The following is a 21728-nucleotide window of genomic DNA, read 5'->3' on the forward strand; positions in this document are numbered from 1 at the left end:
TATTCTTTGTACTATTACGGGCTACGTATTCTGATTCAGGTATTAATAGCTGTCATAGTCCAACTGTTTCTGTGGTGGAGAAGGAAATGTTCACCTTTTATATTATCTTTTTGAATAATTTTTAAATATACAATTTTTAGTAAAGAAATAAGCTTGGAGGTCAGCAAACTATACTTATAGAATCAATGTTGGCTTATTACTTGATGTTCTCCAAGGCATGTGCTTGTCTTCTATTTACCCACAGCATAAACTAAAAACTGTCAGTGTGCAGGACCCAGAGAAGAGGAGCATCATTCTGTGGACAACAACCATCATATATACCTTGCAGCAGAAACTTACTGTATGGGTCATTCTCTCCACACACATATCAGTATACCCAGGTCAGGTTAAGCTGTTGAGTCATTTTGGTATCTTAGAGCACTTTTCCTTGTATGGAATCCTCTTCTTTGTAGACAGGCCTAATTATGGTCATTGACGATTATCCAATGAACAAGTCTTCTAGAACATGTAGATACCTGTTTCCTACCCAACTCCTCCTTAAGAATCCCGGTACCTCTGGGAATCCTGAGAGAAAGACTGGAAAAGAAACAGACTCTTGGCAAAAGAAGTGGACTGGAATTAGTTTTTGAATTCTCTAAACAATGAGTTTGCACAGCAATGGAACTTTAAACTGGTACCTCCACTAACCATAATTCTATAGAGTTGATTGCTTTGAAAGGTCTGTAACATACCACACTGTAAAAATACAAATAATTAACAAGATGAGTTATAGAATTTATTGTTTTCTCTCTCAAGTCTAATTGGTTATTAAAATCACAGGAATATTTTTGAGTGTTAATCAGTGTATACATGCAACTTCATATCTCTATGGTAAGTTGGTCATCATTTCCCTCAGTATTTAATTTTTATTGTATTAAATATATTAAATATTAAATATATATAAAGTATTACTTTTACCTTAAATTCCAAGTTGCAGATTATGTTCTTATTGCATACCAATGCAATGAAATGAGGAGCTATTTCTACTGCTAAAAAGCATGTATTGATTAAAGAGTTATAGCTATAATCATATTAAACCCCCAAACTGTGGCAGATGCTGGTTAAAAAAAAATACAGAGGCACCGGGGTGGCACAGTTGGTTAACCGTCCTACTTCGGCTCAGGTCCTGATCATGGGTCCGTGGGTTCAAGCCCCACACTGGGCTCTGTGCAGACAGCTTAGAGTCTGGAGCCTGCTTCAGATTCTGTGTCTCCCTGTCTCTCTACCCTCCCCTGCTTGCACTCTGTCTCTCTCTCTCTCAAAAAATAAAAAGTTAAACAAAAGTTTTTTAAATACAGAAATCTCGCATATTCTCACAAAAGATAGGATAATCTCATTTTTTCCCCACACAAAACCATTTTTGTAAATAAACAAGTCTTCTGTAATGTGAAGCAATTGCTTTTTGCAAAAAATGATACTTCAGTCTAAAAAATTAATTCAGTTCATAGAAGATGGTTAGAGCTTGACAAGTTTTATTCCAAAAATAAATAAAGGTCTGTCACTGTACATTTCTCAGACTCTAGCAATCTTTCACACAAGGTATTATCTGTAATTTCATTGAAAATAAACATGACTACTTTCTACCATGCATAAAGATATATAGTTATATGTTATTCTAGGCCAAGTGAATTATTCTGTGTTACTGATTGGTTTAAATTAGGTAATTTGTGAGAAATAAGGAAATCCTACAACAACAAAGCACACGGATTGCTTCAAAATTGAAATGCTGCTATAAGGAAGCTCACACAGCAAGATGCCTTTCTTTGCACAGTAAGAGACCCACCTTTTGAGAAATACAGTCTGCACAGGTTTATAACATCATGATCTTAAAAAAAAAAAACACACTTTTCAGAGAGCTGTTCAATATCTATAGATTCTATGAAGCAGAAATCATGCTGATGTCTGACAGGTGTGAAAAAAAATTAGGGTTCAGCAGGGTTTTTACATGACCAAAATTTGTGCTGAATCCACGTAGCAAATTTGTTGTGTGTTTTTAGTCTTCAGTGGAGAACAAAACCAGTTGTATGCTAAAACAGCCCCTCCTTTCCCCACCATACTCTAGAATCCATCTCCCACGTGCTGGGGAAAGGGACATCTTTCTTTTCCATCACTTTAGCAGAATGATGAATTCCCCAATCCAGTGGAATTTACTCTTCAGTTTAACCGTTTAAAAAAAAAAAACATATTCGTTGTGTTATGTAGGCCCAGGACCTCAGAAAAACAAACAGGCAAAAGCACAGCAACCCCAAACCTTCCCTGATCTAGGAGTTATGAAACCTGCTCCTGTCATATAGCACTGATCTATCCCTTTATCTCTAGGGTCCTCAGTTTACCCACTTACATAATTACATAGTTGAACGGGGTAACATACTAGCTCCCTAAAAGATTTATCTGATTCTAAAACAGAAGTTTTTAATCTGATCATTCAGTATTATCTCTCTGGTTTCCCACAAACTTAAAAGAGTCAGTAACTGACAAAGCTTGATTTACTGTGAAATAGATTCTTAAGAGACATTAGCAATTTAATAATCACAAACTATTTACTATATCCTCTATTAATATTCCATTGTCATGTGAAGTAATTGTATTTTATTTTTTCCATTCTAGAAGTGTTAAGAAAATATCTCCATTGAACAAAAATACCTCCCAGTGACAATTTACTTTTTGTTATTATCTGCTCCTTGTGTTCTTTTCTAAATTTTTGTAGTAATTTTCAGTAAATTAGATGAAATGGTGAAATAGATTGAACCTGTATTGCGATAGTAGTTGTTTCCTTTTTATTCCCATCAAGGTATCTTTCTGTTTTTCTGGTTCATGTAAGCTCACAGCTGCCCCAGACACTACCTAAGAAGAATGCCACTTCCTTATCCACAACATGAAGTTAGAGTCACACATCCCACACACTTCTTTTCATATGGTTGTCCAAGGAACTACTATTGTTAATACAATCATGCTTTGGAACATTACTTTTCTCACCATCACTACTATTTAGTAAAGTTTAATTTGTATTTGGCTAAGTTGGAAAAAAGTTCAAATCTGAATAAAGCATGGCATTCTGTAAACAGACGCTTCAAGTAGTAATACAATGGACAGTAAGATGGGAACAGGGCAAACTAGATGTTTAGCATCAGCAATACAGAAAAAACAAAGGCTAAAATGCTATTTATTTTTTTGACAGAGAGAAAGAGAAAGCGAGAGAGAGAGAGAGAGAGAGAGAGAGAGAGAGAATTCCAAGCAGGCTCCTCATTGTCAGTACAGAGCCAGGCAGGGCTTGATCTCAGGAACTGTGGGATCATGACCTGAGCCGAAAACAGTCAGACACTCAACCGACTGAGCCACCCAGGTGGCCCTAGAATGTTATTTTAAAATTCAACAATTGGGTATTACTCTATAAATACTGGATACAAAACAATACCCAGGAAAGGCAGGGTAATTTAGTATGCAATAATTAAATTGGTATGTGGCAGAGGATAGAATTATCCTTGAAACAATAAAAAAAAGTGTATTGCAAGTGTTGCTTTTTTCCCAATTAATAACAGACGTAGCTTTCAATAAATGTATACACTAATATTTTTCAATGTAGGAAGTTCACAGTGTAGAGAAAAGCTGAAGAACTGGAATTAAATAGGTAATATATTTCAGGAAATAGAAAGGTCATTTTCTCAAAGACATAAAGTAAAACTATACAGATATCTAGATCTAGGAGGTTATGTACTGAGAAAATTTCCACATACACATACACAGCCTGCCCTCTCACATACACATAAGCACACACAAATGTACAAATGTCAGTCTGTAGATAGAGTTAATAAAAGTAGAGAAACAGCTTAACTCAGAGTTCGAGTGGCAATAAGATTAACTTCCAAAGTGTATTTTTTAGCTTTAAATGCTTGCCAATTTTTAAAATTTTGTTCATTTTTGTAAAGAAAATGTTAGAAAAGGTTTGAACTTACATTGCCTTTTGTAGTAAAATGTGACACACATTAACAATGTTCACAAAACTACTCTGCACCTTAATAAAAGTATTTTATACATAAACTGTTTTAGTGTTTTGAGCCCTGAGAATGCAATTCTCTTCATTCTGGTAATTACTCCCTGGCCACTCACAGATGACAATTTCATTGTGCCTGATCTGATTCTTAACAAAGAAGATCAAATTAGAAATAGTCTTACATTGATAGGAAATTCTACTCCTTTCTTATACAAGTTACATTTGTCAAAGTGAATTGAACTAAATAAAAATGTATGCCAGATTCATTTTGGAATTTTAAAATATATACTTATTATTTATATTGCTCTCTATTAATTTAGCCATATTATAAATTGAGCAGTTTAGTGGATTAACGTCTCCTGCTCATTGAGAATATTAGCAAGAAAAAGATCCACTACTCTTTTAGTATCACAGTTTAACTGCTAATATAAACCAGGATTTATCCTTATTCACATCATCTTCTTGCTTTACTTGATTCCTATGATTGCTGCTTATATCCTGTCAACTTAATTATAATTTCATGCCAACTTCTTTCTGCAATTCTTGCAAGGATTATCAGTTATGTATTTATTTTTTCCATCCAGATGACCCCTGCTACTGTAGCTAGACATATCTAACATTGAACTTCTCACTTCTTTCTTCGACTCATGTATGTACATTCCTTGAATTTCTCTCATTTCACTTGTACTGTCACTGTCCCCTTGTTTTTCCATATCTGTTTGTGGGGATGACTCTTTCAGTAAACTTTAAACTTCTAAAAAGAAGCCTATCTTAGTCATCTCTATATAACTCATTCTATTGCATAGTACAGTTAAGAACACTGAATCTGGGACCAGACTGTCAAAGGTGAAATCTCAGCTATTTATTTTACTAGTGATGTGATATTGGGCAAATTGATTAGCCATTTTTTTTTGTTTGTTTTTTTTAGTATTGCAAAATAGGAACTACAATAGTTCCACCTCATAGGGCACTATTCAGGATGAATTGAGATAACAGATGTGAAATAAACAGAAATCACTTAATAACTGTTAATTACATGGGGCGCCTGGGTGGCTCAGTCATTGAGCGTCCGACTTTGGCTCAGGTCACGATCTCGCGGTCTGTGAGTTCGAGCCCCACATCAGGCTCTGTGCTGACAACTCAGAGCCTGGAGCCTGCTTTAGATTCTGTGTCTCCCGGTCTCTCTGCCCCTCCCCTGCTCAGTCTCTGCCTCTCTCTCTGTCAAGAATAAATAAACATTAAAAATTTAAAAAATAGCTGTGAATTACAAATTATTATTGAATTTAGTATTATTTCATTTCCATGCCTGCCACAGTGACTAAGCTATACGTACTGAATGACTAAATCAATTAACGCAGGCAGCCAAGAACTAAATTGCAATAATCCTAAAATGTCCTTGACATATTACTGCAAACATCTGTGTTTCAAAGGAAAAGAAACATGTTACTTCAGATGTAAAATTATTAAATTAACAATTGTTTACAAATGTTTATAGTAAAGATGTTCTCTGGTACAAGAAAACTACAGGCCAAATCCTAAAGGTATTGGCCATATATTTAGAGGTTACTGATACTATAATCTTCACAATTTCCTCTAGAATAGGAATTAAGAAAAAAAATTTAGCTTGACATACAATTTTCCCAAACATATTTGTTTACATCAAAGAAGAGTTTCTCAAGGTATATTCTTCAAAACATTGGTATGAGCCGATAGCTAGTACTTGGAGAATAGAGCTCTCTGGCCAATAGTTTTGTGATATAATGTGTTAAATAGCTAAGCAGATGTTTTCACTGCAGTAATTCTCATAACTTTTAATTTCATTATGTAACTTTCATTATGATACCTAGAAAAGGAAGTCTATGGAACAGACTTTTCCCTAAATTTATTAAACTTCAGTATGAGAGAATCATTCAGGACTTGGCTCTGTCAAGCAAGCAACTAGGAAAAAACTAATTTAAACTTTTATTTGTTTATTTCCTTATTGTTTGATTTGGATTCTACCTGCATAGTGGATTCAGTTCTTTACATAAAGGGGAACAGAATGCATAGGAACATAATTTTCCTAATAACACTGGACTCTTTGTCCCCTATTTATTTTGTCAATATTCTTTCTTGGATTTTGTAGGGCGAGTCAGTGGCACACTGGAACTTTAGGAAGGGATAAGGAAGAGGAAAGTTATAGAATTAATAGGAAATTTCCTGAGGACTTCTCAGTTTCTTTCCTTTCTTAGCATATTAGATGATACTGTATCTAGTGGGATTGCCAAAATATTTTTTGTGTGGTCAGTTGGGAGAAGGGTGCTTTAGAGAATGTGGAGGATATTAAAAAAGTTTATTTTACTTAATAACTAAGACAATGTCATTTATATGTCTTCTTTTGTTCAAGGGAAAGTAGGACTCAAAACTTAAATGCATGTTTATTCAAGTATATCTCATAGGAATTCACGAATTAAACTCATCTGCCTTATGTAATTAAAAGTCTTAGGGGTACTTATAATATAATTGAATTATAAGGTGCCCCGCGAGCTTTTGAGGGAGAAAACCATAAAACTTAAATGGCTCTCTGGATGACTGCAGAATGAATGAGGCCTCTATAATTCATTAACGGACGATCCCAAGATCCTTAAAAACTTGAATAAACAGTGAGACCTCTTAAGAATCTTTGTCGTTCTAAAATCTAAGTAAAACATGTTTAATTTCCTCCTTTTCTTTATTTAAAACACAAACAACACTTAAGCTTTCCAAATGATCCACGTTATTTGTAGCTTATTTTTTTAATTCTTTTCCCACTCCAGTTCAAATTAGCTTATTTCCTTTTTTTTTTTATTTTTTGGGTTTTTTTTCCACATTTATGAGTATTTCCCCAACAAATAACATTGAAGAGGAAAAACACAAAACAGTGCTTATTATGCCACAGGTATGTGTGCACCACATGCATGTTTGTGTTTAATATAAATTTTTCTAAAAGTATATTACTAAGCCAAAAGAGGAGAGAAGGAGAGAGGGAAAGAAGGAGGGAGGGAGACAAAACAAACATGTAAAACACGCAGAATGTGGAGCTGAACTCTTGCCATTGTGAACCCTATTCATTCCTCCTCCTTGCATGCATTTGTTCATTTTGTGAAAAGCAGAAGCTGACAGAAGATTCCCTATGATTCTTTCTCAGTGTCCAGTGCCCATGCTCAGAGAGGAGAAGGGAAATGCCACAGCTGTTTACTTGCTTTGTGCACTCCCTCTCTTTATGACCAGAACCATCCAATTACCGTAATACTTCACCGTAACATGGTATAGTCACTGTAAATACTGGAGACTTAAATATAGCAGTGAAAAAGAGAGACTGATTTCAGAAGATTAAAGAAATGTAAGAAAAAAACAGCAGATTCGTGAGGAAGTACTCTGAAAATTACTTTAGTTCTGTCAAATTATTAGGTCAAAAACAAATCACTCTTACTATTATATTTCAATTTATATTCTCATCTTTCCTATTTCTCATATCTGAAGTGCAACAACCAAATCACCACAGCAGTCCATCAAGTTTCCATATAATAATATCCGTGTTCCATTTTCTTTCTTGGAGAATCTTGTTAACATTGCTTTCACACAGGCACTGATGCTAAGAGTGAAGTTTACACAAAGGCAGGTTTACTCAACAATTCTATATGCCAATGACAATACCACCTTGCTGTAGAAGTTGGCACTTCCACTTAGATGCGGCACAAGTTTATTTCAATTTTAATTGTTTTATTACTTTATTACTTTATTTATTAATTTATGTGTCAGTCCTTGCAGTCCTATTTATTCCAAAGCATCATAGATCTATCTGTACTATATACACAACCACTATTATGTAACAGAGAAATGATAATTACTGACCCTCGTAACAATATTTAAAATATTGTTTTATATTTTATGTAACAGAGAAATGATAATTACTGACCCTCGTAACAATATTTAAAATATTGTGTATAATACAGTATAACATTGTTAACATTGTAACTACTGGTATAATTTTGTACAACACATCTCTAGAACTTCTTCATCAAAAACCAAGATAACCTTTTAGGTATTCAGACATATATTAGAAGCGTTATCTTCATTTCTACAACAGATGATTTTTTCTTTGTGTGACTTTTCACTTACAAATAGTACCCGGTGGGTTAAGAAGCATCCATCTAATTCTTAAAAATTATATTTCTGGGGCGCCTGGGTGGCGCAGTCGGTTAAGCGTCCGACTTCAGCCAGGTCACGATCTCGCGGTCCGTGAGTTCAAGCCCCGCGTCAGGCTCTGGGCTGATGGCTCAGAGCCTGGAGTCTGTTTCTGATTCTGTGTCTCCCTCTCTCTCTGTCCCTCCCCCATTCATGCTCTGTCTCTCTCTGTCCCCCCCCAAAAAAATAAACGTTGAAAAAAAAATTTAAAAAAAAAATTATATTTCTATAGTTTACTCTTCATATTAAAGTCTCAAATTACCATGTTTTATTTTTATTAATGTTTATTTAATTATTTTGACAGTGAGGGTGAGAGAGAGAGCATCAGGGAGGGATAAGCTGAGAGAGGGAGAGAAAATTGCAAGCAGGCTGTCTGACACAGGGCTTAAATTCGCAAACCATGAGATCATGACCTGAGCTGAAACCAAGAGTCGGATGCTGAACTGAATGAGCCACCTAGGCACCCCTCAAATTACCATGTTTTAAAGTGTTAAACTGCATGCTATTGAATGCTGCATGCTTCCTTAACAAAACTAATGAAACTAGTATGGATCAGATATATTGTATCTCAAGCACTGAAGCCAGGAAGCTTTCCATATGACAAAGTTGATACTTTTAACACTTTCTGTAAAATTATAGGTCTCACTGAAAACAGTGGCTCAAGCTTTTCTTTCACAATCATGCTCAACTGCTAATATGAAATGCATGAGAAAATTCTAGTACTAGAGCACTGGGAAGAAAATGAACTTCAAACAATTCCTCCTCATCAGATCTATGTGGTAATCTGAAAGAAATCAATAAATAGCAAAATAAGCATTTATTTTACTCTTTCTTTATTTCTTTCTTCCTCTCTTTTCTTGTAATAAAAGAAATATCTCAAAGAAGGCAAAACGAGGCCAACTCTATTTGTTTCTGAGCACTTAAATACCCCATCTTCCAGACCAAAAAAAAAAAAAGAAAAGAAAAAAAAGCATATCAAAACAAAAATGCAGTCCTTGCTGTTAGAGATGTTCTTATTTTTTTTTTTTTTTTTTTTTTAAATTTTTTTCAACGTTTATTTATTTTTGGGACAGAGAGAGACAGAGCATGAACGGGGGAGGGGCAGAGAGAGAGGGAGACACAGAATCGGAAACAGGCTCCAGGCTCTGAGCCATCAGCCCAGAGCCTGACGCGGGGCTCGAACTCACGGACCGCGAGATGGTGACCTGGCTGAAGTCGGACGCTTAACCGACTGCGCCACCCAGGCGCCCCTAGAGATGTTCTTATTTATAGGCATTAGCACTTAACCTGCAAAACTTTCAAGAGAATTATCCATGGAAATTTTCTATGTTCTTAGGATGATGGACATCATGAAATATCTCATTTAAACTTTTTAGTATAACAAGAGATCATCATCAATCAAGTGAAACAGGGACATAACTTGTCAGTATTAACCTACTCAGTTTTTAGATAACATACAGTATACTTACACAAAACAAATACAAAAACTGAGATAAATAAGCGAGAAATATATTTATATTGCTTTTCAAAGGTAGATTAATTTTTCAACTAAAAATTTTTCAACTAAAATCTTACATGTCATCTTTGTTCCTGGTTCTTTGATAATTATTAAGAGAAATTAAGATACAAACTATGTATATGCGGACACAATTTTATAGAAAAATTTGAAGTTTAAACATAGTTTACATAAAGTCCCTCTTGTTATTACTTCAAAAGTCTACATATACTATTTCATAATTAAACACACTTATGACATAAATATTCCAAAAAATAATCATATGATAAAACATTTAGCCCAGATGCACTCAAACTGATTAGAAAATAATTGTTCTAGCTAATAGCAGTGCAGTAGTTTGTGGAAATAGAGATTTTTTAAAATTTTGTTTTGTTTTCTTACATAATATGCACCACCCAAAGTCCATATGCCCCCAAATGGAAAAGATAAATCTTTTACTATAGCAGAGGCATAATATTTATTTTTTTAGTTTCATTTTTATTTAAATTCTAGTTAGTTAACATACAGTGTAATATTAATTTGAGGAGTAGAATTTAGTTACTCATCACTTACGTACAACACCCAGTGCTCTTCAAGAGGCACAATATTTCTAACTTCAAAATTTTAAAAAACACAACATAAAATAGAACAAAACAAAACACCAGGTGTACCATGAACTGTTTTAATCTTGTGATATCCAGTCATTCCCTTCACAACACAGATATGCAAAGAAACACAAACACAAATGTCCATATACATTCAAATTAAAAAATTTCCCATACCATGATAATTCCATTAGTCAACAGTCATTTTTCTTTTCCTCAGGTAAAACAGTTCCAAATTTTTAATTGTAATATTTACTAAATTGATTAGAGCTTTGACATTAGATTAGCAGTAGTGACTAAAATAGATAAACATTATTAATTTGTGGGGCTTTTTAAATGTTGACTCTCAACATTTGTATTTTTAGTATCTGGTCCAAATGGCTACTAATTACCAATTTATATGAGAAGTTAAGGGGAAATTTAACTTCCATTAATGATAGAGTGAAGACTTTGTGTAAGGACATCCTATTCTAAAATAATGAGACGAGCCAGAATCATATTTCAATAAATTTATAATCAGACATTCAAAGAAATATTTTAGAAGGATTTTTAGTATGAGAGAACGACTCATTTTAAAAAATGGAAACATACTAATTCATCACTTACTAATATTTAAAGATATGAGTGTCAAGAGTAAATATTAACTCAAGAACAAAGACTTTTTATAGAGTCTAAAATGATTATCATTGAGGCTCCTAGGTAGCTCAGTTGGTTAAATGTCCAACTTTGCTCAGGTCATGACCTCACAGTTCATGGATTCCAGCCCTGCCTTGGGCTCTGTGCAGACAGCTCAGAGCCTGGAGACTGCTTTGGATACTGTGTCTCCGTCTCTTTCTCTCTCTGTCCCTCCCCTGCTTGTGCTCTATTTCTCTCAAAAATAAATAAACATTAAAAGAATAATAAAAAAATAAAAATATTACCATCTATTTCTTGCAAAATTAATAGAAAAAGGCCTAAGGGTATTCATTTCTAGTTTTGCATATTATGATATCATATTCTGCATTCAGCTTACATCTTAGGAGGTATGATAGGAAAGCTTATCTGGACACCTGTTAAAATAAACGTTTCATTGATTTTAGAGTATTGTTATTGGTATACATAATTGTTCAAGAAGAAAGTCAATGTTATGTGAAACTGTCACTATACATTTATAGAAAACTGTAACTATATGATAGCAGTTTCATCAATAAACACAGTAAGTGAAGTAGCCACACACCATTATACTGCAGAGCTAAGGGAAATCTGCAAAAAAAAACAAAAAACAAAAAGACCAAAAAAAAAAAAAAGAAAGAAAAAGAAAGAAAGAAAAAAAAGAAATTTACAAATTTACAAAGTGTTCAAATGTTAGGAAACTGATGTTGGGATTCATGGTGGCATGCCCCAAGTCTGGAAAAGTTGAGATTTTCTATAACTCAAAATAGAACTTCCATCCTGGAATAACAAAATGAGCATGTGGACAAGCACACACACACAAACACACACTTATACACACACCATATATATATACACACACACTTATACACACACCATATATATATACACACACACACACACACACACATAGTTTTGTATATAAAAACATTATATATATATGTTATATATATATATATATATAATGTTTTTATATACAAAACTATGTGTGTGTGTGTGTGTGTGTGTGTATATATATATATATATATATATATATATATATACAATATTTACCTAAAATTACTAGAAAATAAGTTGGAACTAAGTGTATCCCAAACTGACATTGTCCTGCTGGCCATGATTTAAACTTTTCTGCTTGTTGGCATTGTGTGGGGGGGGGGTGGGGAGGATGGGGGGTGTTCTTTTCTGTTTATTCATCCCCATGCTTTTATTTTTAATTTATTTATTTCAATTCAAGTTAGCTAAAATATAGTGTAGTAATCACCCCTGCTATTTTCCAGGGCCCAGGACATTTGAAAGCACTAGCAATGTACAAGATGCAGGCAAACCATGGAAGATAGCAAACTCCAGATTTTCTTTGGACCTTATTATTTAGCTTTTAAAACAAATTATTCTTAGGGAGGGTATCTTTTCTGCTTTTCTTCAGTCTCTGTATATGTTCAGGAAGACAATACTGTTAATCTTCTCAGGTTGAAGCATTCAAACAAAATCTGTATATATCTGCCAAGGGGAGTCTCTGTGAAGTTAGCTATTTAACTAAATGACCTTTAAAATTTCTCCCCCAAACAAGTGCCATTTATTTCATGAGAGGTTAACAGAAACAAATCAAAGTTGTTTATAACAATTCATTTTACTCAGTAGTCAAAAAATATTTAAGGTCCCACTACTGACCGGAAATTGCATGATATCAGAATATTACAGAAATAAAATAGATTTGGATGCTATCATCACTAAATTTTTATTCTAGTCAGGGAAAAAGATGACAAAATAAAATTAAGTGTTTGTAATTATGGTACTTGTAATAATGAGGTGAAATTAAGAGATGAAGTTGAGAAAGCAATAGATTCATATAAAACACTCATTTGTATAGGCTGTTTATTAGAGAAAATATCTCAGAAAAGGAAATATTAAAGCATATACCTAATGGATCAGAGGTTCATTAGAGTGGAAGCAGAACACTCCAGGTAGAAGGAAAAGCATACATGTTGGCACTATGCCTGGAAAGAATTTGAAGTGGTTAATGAACTTAATCATCAGTTGGCCTAGAACACAATTTTTGAGAAGGACAGTCATAAACAATTAAAACTGAAAATTAGGTAAGGACCAAATTATGACATGTCTTGGTGAGTCACTAAAAGGATGCCTGATTTTTTTTTTTAATTGCAATGAAAATTGAAAAAAGCACTGAGGTACCACAACACAATTATCAGAATGGCCAAAAACTAGAGCGCTGACATTAAATGTGGACAAGGACGTGGAGCAACGGGACCTTTGTTCATTGCTGGTGGCAATGCACAGCAATGCAGCCACTTTGGAGTTTTCTTACAAAACTGAACACACTCTTACCATAAGATCCAGATATCATCCTTTTGGTATTTACCCAAAGGAAGGAAAAACTTATGTCTGCACAAAAGCCTGCACACAGATGTTTGGAGGGGTTTTACTCATTTCAGCCAAAACGTGGAAACAAACAAGGTATTCAGTAGGTGATAAATAGTCTGTGGTACATCTAGACAATGAAATATTCAGTGCTAAAAGTAAATTGGCTATCTAGCCATGAAAAGACATGAACCTTAAGTGCATATTATTAAGTGAAAGAAGTCATTGTGAAAAATCTACATGCTGTATTATTCCAACTATATGACATTCTGGAAAAGGCAAAACTATGGAAACAATAAGATGATTAGTGACTATGGGAGTTTGGTTTAAGACGGAGGGAAAGGAGGAGGGAGAAGCACAGAAGATTCTTAAGACGGGGAAAATACACTGTGTGGTACTATACTGAAAGCTACATGTCCAAACCCACAGAGTGTACACCATCAAATGTAAATGCTAATTTAAACTACAGACTTTGGGTAATTGTGATATGTCAATGTATGTTCATCAATTTTAACAACTGTACCATGCTAGTGGCGGATGTTGATGCAGGGGGTCCAGAGTGCATAGTGGAAATTTCAGTACTTTCTTATCAATTTTGCTGTGAACCTAAAACTGCTCTAAAAATATAAAGTCTTTAATAAAAAAAAAAGCTGCAGTGAAGAGCTGTTAAAGGGATTTTAATGGAGATATTAACATGATCTAATGTACATTTTAATGGCACTTTTGTTGCTCTGTGGAGTGTGCAATTGAGGGGACAAGCAGTAGACACAGAAAAGCTGTTATAGCAGTCAACATGAGAAATTTTTATCTTCTCTGTCAAGGTGGTATAGAAAATTAAAATACACTGACGTATATATTATATGTATTTTGTAGATAGGTGGACTAAGTATGGGGATAGAAAAAGAAAACAGAATTAACATGTATTAGCAGTTTCTACCATTAAAATAAAACAGTTTCTATCATTAATAATTGAATGGATTATGGTAACATTACATTCATGGCTGGGGTGAACATACATCTTTTTTTTCTGGAACGATCCTAATTTACACTTTTATGCTCTAGAGTGTTCCACTTACAGAAATGATACGGTTGGCATGGTTTTAAAAAGAGTGGAGGTGGTAGTTAGCTTTGTATATGGTTGAGATATATAAATACATTCAAGTGAAGTTTTATAAGTCACAATTTTTATACATTTTCAAGTGGAGAGTCAGATGTTAGATGAATGTACGAACTGAATACTTCGATCAAATTTAGGGATTGAAATACTCCTTTTGGAAATGCTTGAGATGTGCCTATTACCTTTGTGTAAAAGAAATATGATACTTAAGCCTATCTGATTTTATGAATCTCTTGGGAAGTGCCAACTTTTTAATGTGCATTTTATATTCTCCCACTTCCTTAATGTTTGAAAACTCCTTCCTGCTAACATAAAAATCATGCAAACGACTTTTATTTTCTTCCTTTCCTATGCTGATAAGACAGATGAGAAAAAAAACATGAAATTCTGTAATTTTGGCTTCATTCATAGCCATCCTGCAACTTCCGCTGTACCTCAAAACTGTTTGAATTTGATTAATTTTAGGTAACATTTTATTCAAAATTTTCAAACTTAAGTAAAGTACAAATGCTAAAATAAATTTCAAACGTGAAAGAATCCTAAGTAACTCCAGGACTCCACTGTTACCAGTTTGATAAATATTTCTCTGAGAAATTGAAGTATGTCCTCTATGAAACAATCTTACTTGGTAGAAGAAACAGAGATCACAGTTCAGGGATGCTAAGCAGGTGAAATTTGAAGATTAAGATACTGGAGAGGAGAGAACTATAAAGAGAAAAAGTTTAAGAAATCTGCATGTAGTACTGTGTGTCTCTGGCCAAATTATAAGCTGGAGAGGCCTGGAAGAAACACAGACTGGAGACCATGTCTTGAATTACAACAACTCTAGCCCTCCTGAAAGGGCTAGTATGGATCTTATCCAAGTAGGCCCCAAATATACCTTGGCAGAGAAATCTCATCCAATTGTAAATATATTTCCTGCAAGAATAAAAATCTACAATCTTTAAATAAAATAAAATCTACAATCTCAACAAAGTAGCGATCCAAGAGATCAGAAGTTTTTAATTACAAATTTATAACGCATGTGAAGAAACAGAAAAGTTAAATCCATAGTGAGGCAAAACCCCATCAATAGGACAAAACCTAGACATGGGTTACATACGAGAATTAGCATTCAAGCAACAAATATTAAAATAATGTGTGAACAAATGGGCAACACCAGAGAAGAAACTATCAAAGGAATCAAATGAAAATTCTAGAACTGAAAAATTAAATATCTAAAATTTCATTAGAGGAGCTTAGCAGTAAAATGGATACTGAAGAATAAAAGATCAATGAATTTAAAGATACAGCCATTGAAATTATGCAATGTGAAGAAAGAGTGGAAAAAGAAAAAAGAATGAAAAAGAGAATAACTCTTCAGTAACCTGTAGGACAACATTAAGTACTCTAATGCATGTATCTGGAAGATACAGGAGAATAATTGTGGAGGAGAAAAAAAAAGTATTTGAAGAAATAATAGTTGAAAATTTTATAGAATGAACTGTATGGAACTTATTCTATATTTTAAAATATAAATACCAACTTTATGTCTTAAATATAAAATATAAAGTAAATGTGAAGGCTTGACTATATTAAAATCAGACAGAGTAGATATTTATAAATTTTTTTAATGTATATTTATTTTTGAAAGAGAGACAGAGCGTGAGTGAGGGAGGAGTAGAGAGAGGGAGACACAGAATCCAAAGCAGGCTGGATGTTAACAGCACAGAGTCTGATGTGGGGCTTGAACTAGTGAACCACAAGATCATGACCTGAGCCAAAGTCAGACGCTTAACTGATTGAGCCACCCAGGTGCCCCAAGATAGATATTTACAAAATAAACATTTATACAAATGTGATGGGCAAAATTGAAAAATATGGAAAAAATATACAACATACAAACAGTAAGAAAAAAGAAAACTTATTTGCCTCCGTTAATATCAGGCAAAGTATACTTCAGAAAAAATAATACATGAGATAAAAATTAGATTATCCAATGATAAAAGTACTTTTCACTAGAAGGACATCACAGTCCTAAATATGTACTAAATTAATTAAATCCTGGGGCGCCTGGGTGGCGCAGTCGGTTTAGCGTCCGACTTCAGCCAGGTCACGATCTCGCAGTCCGTGAGTTCGAGCCCCGCGTCGGGCTCTGGGCTGATGGCTCAGAGCCTGGAGCCTGTTTCCGATTCTGTGTCTCCCTCTCCCTCTGCCCCTCCCCCGTTCATGCTCTGTCTCTCTCTGTCCCAAAAATAAATAAACGTTGAAAAAAAATTTAAAAAAAATAAAAATAAATTAATTAAATCCTTAAAATAAAGAAGTCAGATAAAGTTGGAGTTCCAATAATTGCTCTAGGTGCTAAAAAAACATAGACAAAAATCACTAGAGTCAAAAAATTGCATAAGTAAACCAATTTAACCTTATTGACATTTTAGAGCAATATACCAAAATACAAAACAAAATAAGTACAACAAATATTCTTTGTAAGTGCATACAGAACATTAACTGTGACAGACCATTTGTTTGGCCATATAACAAATTTTCATAAATTTAACATATGCAAATCTTAAAAAAATAGTTCTCTAATGATTTCAATTAGCAATCAATCGCAAATACATCTTTAAAATCCCCAAATAACAGCAAATTAAATAACATATATCTCTACATAACTCATGCATTAAAGAAGAAATTTAAGAGAGAAATATAAAACACCTGAATTTAAAAAGTATAATGTAACATGTTAAATTATGAATTGCAAATAATGTAGTAGTTGAAAAAAATATATTAGAAAATAAGAAAGATTTAAAATCAATGATGCAAACTCTACCTTAGACAATTTGAAAATAAAGGGCGGCACACATTAAACACAGACTAATTAAAGGAAGTAAATAATAAAGTGACAAGTGTGTAAATTAAGAAAATAGAAAATGAACAAACAGAAGAAAAAGAAAGTTCTTTATACAAGATTAAAGCAACTTAAGAACCTCTAATAGAAATAATAAGATAAAAAGAGAAAAAAATTACCAATAATGGGAATGAAACAGAGAATGCCCCTTCAGGTCATTACAAACGTAACAAGTGATTATAATGAACACATTTATTTAAAAACAGGGCATCTTGGATAAAATGGAAAATGTCCCCAAAATATTGCAACATTGACACAAGAAATGGAATATGTGAAATATTTATCTGTAAAACAATATTGAAAAAAGAAGGATAATGTTGGAAGAATTAGACTACCTGATTTCAGTTTACTCTAAGCTATGGAAACTAACAGACTGTTAAAAGCATAAGCATAAGCAAATAGACACGGGGAACAGAAAAGAAAGGCTAGAAACAGACTCATACACTCAAGAGATTTTAACAAAGGTAATGAAAAAAAATCAATGTTGTAAAGAAGTTTTTTCAACAAATGGTGCTAGAACAACTCTATGTGGAAAATAATAAACTGATGTTACTTTCTAATATATATAAAATAATTTCAGATTGATCCCAACATAAATATTAAAGTGAAAGAGCTTGTAGAAAGAAACAAAATATCTTCATAATTGGAGATGGCAAAGGGAAAACAGATAGCAAATCTACAAAAGAAAAATTCTAAACTGTATTTCAACAACTACAAACACTTTTCTCATCTAAAGAACTTTTAAGAAAATTAACAAATAAACTATATAGAGAAAATATTCACAACACATATATTTGACAAAAAGAAGCCATGTATGTAGTATATATATAGAACTCCTACAAGTCAATAGTACACATGAGAAAATACTCAAATAAAAGTAGTTAAATGAGTTTAACAAACACTTTACTCAAGATAACATAGAAATTGATACAAGTCAATGCACATGTTAAAAATCATTCAACATTGTCATTCATCAAGAAAATGCTATTTGAATTACAATAAGATATCATTACAGGTCTGCCAGAATGGACAATTAAAGAAGACCAGTATCACCAGATGTAGGCAAGTATGGATAATAACCAACGGGAGTACAAAATGGTACAAAAACTGTGACAACTACCCTGGCAGTCTCTAAAAATGTTACATATTTACCTACGTTGTGACTCAGTAATTCTGCTCCTAGTTTATTAATCTGGGTTAATAAAAATGTATGTCTACAAATGAATTTGTATATGAAGGTTTATTAAATCTAGTATTCATAATAGCCAAAGCTAGAAACAAACCAAATGTCCTTTGACAAGAGACACATATTACATAAAAGAAAAATAAATATTATACAATACCAATAGAAGAGAATGAACTAACTACAAAATACACCCAACAATATGACAAACTTCAAAAGTAGTTTGGAAGAAGCCAGTCTCAAAAGAGTATGCATTTATGAGTTTATTATTATACTTACGTGAATTTCTAGAACAACAGGCAAACTAATCACGTGTGTTTGAAATCAGAAGAGTAGTTTCCTCTGGGGAGTGACCAGGATTGACTGGGAAGAGCATGAGAAACTGGAAAGACAGAAACTGTATATTCATAGTGTGATAGCATCAGTATACACATGCATGTATTTTCCAAAACTTGTGAAGCTGGACACATAACATCCGTGCATTTTAATCCTTGTAAATTAAAACTTCTTATGGGAGGATTTACTTAGCTCTCCAGTATACTTTGTAAGCACTTTTTTCTGTTTTTCTCTTTTCCTATATAATTGGTGTCTACCTATTTTTCTTTTGTGAACTCTTCATAGACAGATACTATATTAGTACCTAACACATCGATAGCTGCTACACACTTGTTGAAAGAACCATTAAATTTTAATCAGGGAATTCAGAAAGCAATACCTCACACTGAGAGATGATTCCAATAGGGGAAATGTCAGGCAGCTAAAAAGAGAGATGGGGTCAGTGGGAAGGGAATAGTGGTTTGCTGGAACCAGCTGGTACTGGCCCAACTGAGGCTTTTATGAATACCCCATCCCAAGTGTTCACTGAAAATGGCAAATGCTACCAATCAGAGCTGCTCCTCACCACCTATGGCCCTCTCTGGAGTGCCTTTACCAGCACTGCACTGGAACTAAAACTCTCTTGCTTTATCTCATATCAAACCAGTTAGCCATCTCTCAGCTTGCAAACATTTAGGAGAATAACAAGAATAGTTCATCTCTCCAGAAAATGCAAAGTCATATCATGTAGATGACTAATAGGTATATATTTCCAATGATAATTTTGATGATTTCTATTAAGAAATAGCATCATATAACTAAATAAAGGAAAATGAGAATACTAAGATTTTTAAAATAATTCACCAAGTAGGAAATAAGGAATGTGAGATAGATTCTTTAGGCTATTACAGTTACTGAAAAACAAACCAAAACAAAACACAGCAATCCTATGTTAACAACAAGAAAACAACAACAAAAAATGAAATAGCTTGAAGGGTAGAGCACTGATATAAGCATCATGGAGAAGAGCCTGGATCTAAACAAAACAAAAATAAAAACATATAACAACCCTCCCCACAAAAAACTTTAATAAAACTTCATATGGAAGTTAATCAGGCTTATCTATCCTGGGGCAGGCACTACTTGAAAGGATTATTGTTTAGTACAGAGAAAAGGGCATAGACAAAATGGTAAATCTTTGACAAGCTTTCAGAAAGTCGAACGAAGTAGGCTTTTAAAACTCAGAATGATATTTTCTTTAAATCTTGTTGGACTCATCTTTCTGTGGCCTGAAGCAAGTCAATGATAATTTTTAAAAAAGGATACTGTAATGTTACTAAATAATATAAAAATGCAATTCAAGTAGAAATATCACATTGGAAGTGATTCAGCATTTGGGGAAAAATTTATGGCACCATAAGCAAGCATGATTTATTGCCCTTTAATGGAATATAAGATCCTCAAAACATGCCAGTTTTTATCCTTAAGAATTGACAAGACTATTCTTTAAAATAACTATTTAGGAAAATTCCAATTTAGTGTAAATGTCCATTTTTTATAATTATATAAAAATACTAGAAATATATTTTGAACTTTAAAAGTCTAAGATAACTTTATAGGGGAAAAAATACAAATTAAGCCTATTCTGACATGTTGGCATATTTCTAAACTATCCATTCTTTTCCCAAAGAATTTGGTTTTAAAAAAAGCAAATATCCCCATAAATAGAAAATAAACACATATTTGGCAATATGATACAGCATTTTTGTGTTAGCCACTCCTTTAGCATAGAAGTTTGAGAAAATCAGTACTTATTCTGAGAAGTTTTTAAAACCAATGCATGTAGTGTATTGTTGAAAAATTTCTTTTGGAATTGTATTAAGTATTTTTCACTGAAAATTAATATCTCTTTAGAAGATAATTTAAACACGGTTATAAGGTAACTGTTTTCTTAACTAAAACATTCATTCAGAGCATAAAGTGATCTGTTCCACCTCAGTATTATACAAGGAACTTACTTATAGGGTTTTCCGATGTACAGAAAGGGTAATAACCATCCTTTATAATCACTGTGGTTTAAATCTGTGATTTCTATTTATCAGACCAAGGAATGATTGATATTACTAAAATTTACCCAAGAGATCTGAAAAAAAATAAGTCTGGGAGAGGGACCCTAGAATATTTAGGAATATCAGATTTTACTGAGGACTAATTTCAGAATTTTTATAAGACAAAGTCTTCATTTTCTCTTTTATCAGAAAACTTAGGATATATTCCTTTTAATCAAGACTCATCTTTGACCAATTTAAATTATCTGGGGCAGCAGACACCAAGTGAAATTCATGTAACTTACTGTACAACTAGAACTCGATGCAAAGGTAGGGATATCAGTTTTCCCTGCCATCAAAAAATCAGGCCTCCATCAGTTTCTTCCTGTTCCCAAATACCTGGCCTATTTTAGGACGTAAAATATTTCACTTGGGATTATTATATCATCTCCAGAATGTTAAAGATAAATATTTCATTTATTAATGTATTTACATACCAGGGCGTATTGAGCGATGTTGATATAGTCAGCATTGTGTAGATACAAAGGAAATGTAAGACACATAATCTTCCTTCGAGGACCTTAAAGTCAGTACAATTAAATAGTAATTCTAGTATTCAACATCCTGTCCTCTCAATTAATTAGCTGAGCCAAAACAGTCAGCTTATATACTCAAATGAAAAACCTGGAAGGCATAATGCTTAAAATCAGAGTAGCACAAGGGTTATATGCATCTACAAGTAAGTATACTCTTGTCTCTATCTTTTTTTTAATGTTTATTTATTTTTGAGACAGAGAGAGACAGAGCATGAA

General features: G+C 33.3%; 1 long non-coding RNA gene across 1 annotated transcript in view; it reads right to left on the reverse strand.

The window, feature by feature from the left end:
* Positions 1-577, reverse strand: part of LOC122490742 — a 123058-nt gene extending 122481 nt beyond the window's left edge. The window contains exon 1 of the long non-coding RNA XR_006299255.1: positions 340-577. This is a non-coding gene — a long non-coding RNA (uncharacterized LOC122490742). The remainder of the gene's footprint in view (positions 1-339) is intronic.
* Between the last annotated feature and the right edge of the window lie 21151 nt (positions 578-21728).

The sequence above is a fragment of the Prionailurus bengalensis genome, chromosome A1 (assembly GCF_016509475.1).
Source record: "Prionailurus bengalensis isolate Pbe53 chromosome A1, Fcat_Pben_1.1_paternal_pri, whole genome shotgun sequence".
NCBI lineage: Eukaryota > Metazoa > Chordata > Mammalia > Carnivora > Felidae > Prionailurus > Prionailurus bengalensis.